Below are 8,334 nucleotides of genomic sequence, written 5' to 3'. Positions count from 1 at the left end.
CTCCCTCTCCTCCTCCTCTCTCTCCTCCTCTCTCTCCTCCTCCTTCTCCTTCTCCTCCCTCTCCTCCTCATCCTCCTCTTCCTCTTTATCCTTCTTCTGAGTTTCCTTATGGAAATTACATTTTAAAAACTCTAACCCATAAAATAAGGTTGACTTAAAATAAACTGTATTTGTTTAAAGTATTCTGCTTGATGCTGTTACCCACAGCATAACAGATACACCCATCCCTATAGGAAGTTTGTGACAGGGTCCCCTTCCCCTCACATAATCTTATCACTTTCCTTTCCAAACATATAGAACAATCATAATGATCATTTTTACATGTTAGTCTGAGTTCAGTTGATTTGCCTCCTCATTAGGAATCATATTTTTCTGATTCATTGCATACCTGATATCTTATGGGATGCCTGCTTCTTTCCTGGACACTGGTCATTGTGCATATCTCCAAATATTACTGAGCTGTGGTCTACAGTGCAGTTAAGGTACCTGTCATTGTTTGAAGCAGGACTTGATCTAATTCTAATTATTCCCCATTTCTGAAGCAAGAAAGGTCCTCTGTGTACTTGACCCATTGTCTCATAGATAATTAGGTTTCTACATTTGTCTGGAATGATTATGTATTACTGTGTCCGGTGTAAATAATAAATGTTGTTCTCCCTAATCTATTGGATTGTTCTTTCCTTGAACAAAAGAACGTTCTCACAACCTGTGCTGTTCATGACTCCACTTAAACCTTGAAGATCAGCCTTGGTGTTCTCCATGGGTCTTGGTAATGCTCCTTTGTCCAAGTCCTTCTGGTCCTGTGTGACCTCTGCTCCACTTTAGCTCGGGAAGACCATCAAACTGTGGCTGGAATCTTTCTCCTTATTTCATGACTCAGAGACTTCCCAAATAGACACTGTCAGGAGCTCAAAGTCTTCTCTGTGCAGCTTCACTGCCCTTTCTCCCAAGATGCCAAGGCCTGTTTATCACTGCATTATAATCCCACTGTAGGATGATACCTACAGCCCAGATTTTAAGATTGGAGGATCTGTTACTCCATAAGCAATGACGGTGCCAGCAACATCAATGCATCCAGATTTATCTCCCTGTTGATTTTTTCAATAAATAGTACACATATTTTTTTGTGTTTTTCTTTTTCCTTTGACATTGTGTTTCACATCTTTTTTGGTGATTTTAAATCTTGAGGCTGGAGTATGAAAATGTAGATGCACTACGTGTCATCTGAATATCTACTCTAAGTGGGGAAGTTTCCTTGGGGAACCAATGCTGGAGACAGGTTTTAGAACATGGTAGCTGATACGAGTTCACTGGCCAGGAGGACTTGGGTTAATAGGTGCAACAAAATCTTGAAGATAAGAAGCCCACAGCCAACAGTAGAAATGTAAATTCAAGGGGAGAATTTCCCAAGTGAAAGAGGCAAAAATAATAGAACATTGAAATTTGTGCAGCAGAGGGTTGTGGAGCAATCCTCTGAGACAATATAAATGTTGACAGGGTTTCTTTCAGTCAGGATGAGTGAGGCCAGCGGGACAATGACTCCATCTTGGATAATCCTCTTTGATTTGTCTCAAAACATCAGTGACTGGGTGCCAACAGTAGATATGCATGTCCTGATTCAGAGAACTCTCAGACTAGATTTGAGTCATCACAAAGGTAAAAGGCACAGCCACAGGAATGTGTCAAGCTTCCAGAGGCAGTTTGTTTGATGATGAAGAGGAGCAAGCGCTGTTAAAAGTCCCGCATGATTTAGAAGGGCAAAATTCTAGAGAAAGCAACCAAGGGAGGGAATGTAAGTATGTCTCCTGAGAATTCACACAAATTATTTTGAACTGCAGTTTTTACAGTCTAAGTAGCAGAACGAAATGTCATAAATAATGGTAACATCAAGGGGGTTATTTAGACTAGCAGCCTGTAGATGAGGATTAACCAAGATAAGTCCAATCCCAAGAGACTCGTACATTTAGTGACATTATGAGACAAGGGTGGAGAATCACTCCTGGGTGGGTGAAAAATAAGAGAGAGGAAGAGAACACACTTCACAAGGGCTCAGACTGACAGAAAGATAACTGGCTAATGAGATGAAGTAAGCTGAAAACATGTTTTTGGACGATTGATGGACATGGTTTTATTTTAAAATAAGATATTGCATATATTTTGTTTCGTTTCTGCTGCTCTCCTCCTGGCCCAACCCTCATTTAGCTAACATTGGGAGGATGTTTTCTGACCTCCTGACCAGTGTCCCTGAGTCCCCCTGACATAGTGGAAGGATGCCTTTAGCCTTGGTCATAGCAAGCCACCCTCTGCTCTCCAGCCTCCTCTGGAGTCCACATAGCACTGGGAATAGAGGCCAAGATAGAATTGCCTTGGAAACCTCTGTGTATATCGGCCTCGGGGACCCTCCACCCATCCTCTGCCCTTGCAGATATGTCCTCATCAAAGGACAATAGCTTAGACGTAAAAATCAGGTTACCTGTGACTTTAAGTTTGTGTTATATTATTTTACCTAGCACTTACAATGAAGGGAACAGAAACAATATACAATTACTAAAATTGTAAAATGTAATTTTTTTACATTTTAATTTATATTTAATTGTAATTTTAATTAATTTCTTCAAATTTCATACCGACAACACAACAGGGCCTACCCCTTGCACTGGTCTAATCCTGGCTAGGAAATCCCTGTCCTCCACAGTGGGTAGGAATCCCACTTCTCTCTCCCAAGCATCATAGTTTTTTGTCTGTGAAAAACTTGATTATGAAAGATAAACAGTGGCAGGTCAGATTGTTCTCAATTTCTTTTCATTTGGGAAATTCTGATAAAACATTTCGGATTATACAAGCTATTGTCTTAAAATAGCAGGGTTTTAAACGACGATCCTGTTCTCCTCCACTCTCTCAGCTTACAACTCTTATCAGATTTAACTGCCTACAAGTACTTACATCTAATGATCACCTACAGTTGGACTTGGTAGGTCAGGGACCTCAGTCTGACCCACGTTTGTCAGGGCTGACATTTATTTATGGCATGGAAGAGACGGGAGTGTAACAGCACATTTGAAAATATCTGCCTAAAAGACGCGAGTTATTGCATTAATTTGCATGTTTCTTTTTGAAATTTAGATGAATGTAAGTATTTATAGAAAGAACAAATGCTTCGAGCTGGCGCTGAGATCTGTCTTCTGTGTGGAACATGGCGTGTTTACCCGTCGTGGTGTCTTCGTGTTGGGATTTTCAGAGAGTTGTAGCATGGTGAATGTATGTGAAAGCTCTGTGGACTCGGCCTGACAGCCTATACTCCTCCATCTAGACTGGAAAGAGAGAGAGAAGAGAACTGAAAGCAAGCCACAGTTTGGAACTGTGACAGGCTGTAAAGGAAGTGGGGCTGACAACTATAATTCAGGTTTATACCATATTTGTTTTTGAATTAAAGGCATTTCCATGAAAGTGTAAACCAAAAACAAAACGAGATGGGGGGGAAGAAACTTACCAAATGGAGAAATTTAGTCTCTTCAGTGAAGAAAATAATTGCTACAAATTCTAAGATATTTGGCAAGAAAATATACAGTGAGAAACATCTGAGCCTGACATTTGTAGCCAAAAACAAAATGAAAAGGCTTAATTTTTAATTCTCTTCCTTCGAAAAGCCTCAATTACTTCTTCACAGTTATTGTGAGATTAAAATATCACACTTTTTGAGGAATAAAATGTTTTGAAAGGAAACGAACGTTTTCAGCCTGAGTAGACAACAGTGGGTAGGAGGCTAGGCTCTGCCAGGTACCAGCTGCCCAACTCTATTGGCCATCCATAGTCTCATTGTCCTCTTGCCCCAAATGTCAGTAGTGACGCTTGCAGGGTGAGCCTGTTGCCTTGGTCACCTGGCATCCTTCCTAAAGCTCCACGTGCTGGGAACTGGCACATACCTGGAGCGATGCTGGCTCTCGTCAAGGCCGATTCCTTGCAAGGACATAGGAAGTTTATTTTTCTGTTCTGCTTTCCATGCGATTGTTAACTTATCAAGTGCTTACATTAATTTTATATATATATATATATATATATATATATATATATATATATATATATATAGAGAGAGAGAGAGAGAGAGAGAGAGAGAGAGAGAGAGAATGAATGGCAGCCTCACCCATGGGCCACAGAGTGGGGTAGCAAGAAAGGCAGCTACTTTGGATTGTTCCCGTTGTGAACGTTACCGTTCATTTCTATTTTAGTCTGTGATTTTTCAGTAAACACAGCCCCCAGAAGTAAATGCATATTGTGATTGAGACAGAGGTAGGGAGTGCTTAGGATTAATCAGATGTCATAAAAACAGAAACCAGAAGCAAGAAGTCCACCGTGGAAGACTTCAGCAGAGAAAAGCATTTGCGGCCCATTCTAAAAGAAGGGGAGGGTATTCGTTGAAGCCAGGCAGTAGTCATTTAAAGCTTTCCTTGTCTCCGCACTGGAACTGGGGTGGGGCAATCCCAAGAGTCTCAGAAGCTGAGGATTCAGTGCTGACCTGAGATCCATCAAACGAAATGGGGAAAGAGTTGGAAGAAGTTCTCAGGAGCAGTGCCTTCCGTGTTCTCTTTATTGGTTTTAACTCACCCTTGAGTCACAGGCATTTGCTTCTTAAATGTCATTTGTTGTCATCCCTATGATGGTTAGTGTTACTGTCATACTAACAGCAGTTGCTGGCTATCCAAAGAATGTGCCAGTCCTCTTAGACATAACAGATTTTTCTGTGGTGATGATTAATACAGGATGACTCATTGGTATTAGAAGCACACAGTGATTTGTGGCTTTTCCCCAGAACAACACAGTCATTTCGCCCTTCTCTCTCCTCCACCAAAGTGTGCCGTTTCCCATAGACTTGATGGACAGTTTTATACCAGAAATAGCTACTATTCAAGATGAAATGTCAAAAATGGTCATTGGTTTTATTTATTTCGTAGTAGATTTGGTTCATTTTGTAGCTACTAAAAAATAATGTGTGTTCTATTTTGTTTTCCATTCAGCAAGTACTGGTTGCATATTCAACACACATTGCAAAGCAAAACAAGTCAAGAGGCATGGAAATGCATGTTGTATGGATCCTGGCTTCGGTGAGCACAGTATTCTCAGAGTTTTTGTAAGCTTATAGGCTGTACTGTAGAGATAGGGAGACTCATGAAAAGAAAAGAAAATACTGCGGGGAGACAAGACTGAGACACTTTTGAGAAAATTCAGATATTCAGCTCAGCCTGATAGGTCAGCTTTAGGCAAAGGAATTGCTTATGATATAGGAAACCATCCAGTTAGAGAAAATGATATTCTATCCAAACTAGTATCTTCAATTATATATCAAGTTTCCATGTAAGCACCTGTTCTAAGTTGGACATCATCCTCTGCATCCCAATTGTCCTTTGCTTATCCCACTTTGTCCCTCTGTTCATCATCTCCTTTGTCCCCTAATAAAGCTTTGAAATATATATATATATATATATATATATATATATATATATATATATAATCTTGGATCCACAGTAGGAAATAAAGATACAACACTCCTAATTCACTTCATATGATTGAATATGAGCCAGCAGTGATTATAGTCTGAAGTTGCCCACTTGTTCAGGTCAGATCATGTCACTTACATAAGCGGTTTACAGTCAGGATGCCTTGATTATCAGCATAGACAAAATGAAATCTACTGAGGGTGGCTGAATTTCAGGAATGTGTGTCAGCTCAGATGTTAAGTCCCCCCCCTCCCCATACACACACCAACGTTCAGTATGAGGAACTTTGGCATGGATGGTTAGTTAAAATTACCAAGTGAAAAAAAAAAGAAGAAAAAAAGGAAAAAAATTACCAAGTGAAGCTGGATACATAGATCAATGGCAGAGTGCTTGCCAAGTACATACAAGGCCCCGAGTTCAATCCCAAGCATCTCCAAAACTAAACAAAGTAAATTAATTTCCACAGTAAATTGGCTATTGCAAGAGCAAGTATACATATATTTTTATTTATTAAAATTTTAATTGATAATTTCATACATGCATAGTGTGACATTTTTTAATTAAATATACCCCTTTCCCTTCCCTACCTTCCATTCTTTTCCTATTTCCCACCATTTTCCCCCAACTTCATTTCTCTCCCCACCACCATGTATGTGTGTGCGTGTGTGTGTGCATGCGTGTGTGTGTGTGTGTGTGTGTGTGTGTGTGTGTGTGTGTGCGTGTGTATGTGTGTAGGTTGAATCCACTTAATGCTCTCTGTATGTTCATGGATGTGGGACCATCTACATGAGTGTAGACAGCCTCTAGGGAGCCACATCGCTAAAGAAAACAGATTCTGGCTCCCCCACCAGCCATCAGTCACCAATAGCTCCTCACCTAGGGGTGGGGCTTCACAAGCCCTTCCTCAACCTATGATGAGACTGTGTCTGGCTTGAACTTATGCAGGTCTTGCGCATGCAATCACAGCTGCAGTGAGCTCATGTGTGCACTGACCCCATCATAGTCAGCACATACTGCTTCTCTGCAGGTGACCTCAACCTCTAGCACCTGCAGTCTTTCCACAACATTCTCTCCCATGATGCTCCCTGAGCCTCGGAAGAAGGGGGTGTGATGCAAGCGTCATATTTAGAGCTGAAAAGTCCACCGTCTCTTATTCTCTGCAGACTAGCGTGGGTTTCTATAGAAATAGCTATCTGCTGTGAAAGGAAGTTCTTTCATGAGTATGGAAGGATGGAGTAATCTATATGTATAGAGATTAAAAACTTAGAGGCATCTCTATTTAGTCCAACAGTTAAATTATGTTTTCCCCTGGTACCTATGACCTTTGGCCTAGCTAGTTGTATCAGTGGGCTTTAAGTTCAATTAGAAGGTAGTTGGTTACAAACGTAGCATTCTTGCCACTAGTGCATCCAGTGCCACTAGTGCATCCAGTACCATATGTTGCCAGGCTATTTGCTATTTTAGCTGCCAAGGTTCACAGCTTTGTAAGCCTATTCATTACTTTGACCCCCTGGCAGCATGCATAGAAACTTCCAGAAGTGTAAGTGCTAAGCCACCAAGTGTGGCTTAAATCTGAAGGCAGACTACCATTGTGTCTGCAAGATCTATATAGTCTGTGGAAATCAAAATGCAGAAAAGCATGTGCCTCCTTTCATCAACCTTGGCCCACCTTATAGCACTGTGGATGGTCCCATCAAAAGCCTTCACAATACACTGTGCTGTCTTGGCTACTTCTGTTTTCCTCTTTTTCTCCCCGCCTCCTCTCTGTCTCTGTCTCTCTCTCTGTCTCTCTGTCTCTCTGTCTCTCTGTCTCTCTGTCTCTCTGTCTCTCTGTCTCTCTGTCTCTCTCTGTGTGTGTGTGTGTGTGTGTGTGTGTGTGTGTGTATGTCTGTCTGTCTCTCTCTCTCTCTCATTTGCAGCCACATTAGTTCAGTTTGAAGTGTCCTTTTTTTTTTTTTAAAGAATCAAATTGGTTATATTTCCAGCCTCCTTTGAGTAAGATTGAAGCCCACAGGCACCCAAACAAAGAAAATCCAAATCTAGCATTCATCATTCAAGCCATTAAAATTGAACAAACAAGCGAACCAGCCATGTACAAGTAATGTCTTTTGTCTTAGAATTCTGGAGTGCTGCAGCAGAGTTGCCTAGCCAGACAGAGATATTCCCTGAGTGCATCTTCTTCCCCGCTTAGCCCAGAGTTACCAGGTGCTCAGAGGGACCCTCGGTTCCTTCTCCCGACTCCCTTGGGAATGGCTTGGCCATCTGCTCCTGCCCGTCACTCTACTCCTCGTAACTCGGTATCCGGGGATGCGTTTCATACACCTAATCTTCCACTCTTTTTCCTACCTCCTGCAGGTATCTCGATGTAGCTCTGAGGCTCAATAAAAGTGTAAAATTCTAAATCCTAGCCTCAAAAATGATTTTTATCATGCTTTTTATCTCTCTCTGTCACCTGTGGATCAGATGTGAGCTCTCAGCTACTGCTCCAGAGCTATGGCTGCCTCCTTGCTGCCGTGCTCCTTGCCATGATGGTCACAGACTCTTAAAGTTCTGGAATTGTGAGCCCCAGATTAAATGCTTTCTTTTATAAGGTGCCTTGGTCATGACGTTTTGTTACAGCAATAGGTCAGCCACTAAGGCATCTCTCCCTCCTCATTTTCTTTTCAGCACTGAAGTTTGGTAATTGTCCAAGGACTGTGCAATTACTTTTTTTAAAAAAAATTATAAATGCTATTTCATCTCTCTTTTTAAAAAAAGATTTATTTATTATATGTAAGTACACTGTAGCTGTCTTCAGACACACCAGAAGAAGGTGTGAGATACCATTATGGATGGTTGTCAG

The sequence above is a fragment of the Mus pahari genome, chromosome 4 (genome assembly GCF_900095145.1).
Source record: "Mus pahari chromosome 4, PAHARI_EIJ_v1.1, whole genome shotgun sequence".
Taxonomy (NCBI): domain Eukaryota; kingdom Metazoa; phylum Chordata; class Mammalia; order Rodentia; family Muridae; genus Mus; species Mus pahari.
This window is presented reverse-complemented; position numbering follows the sequence as displayed.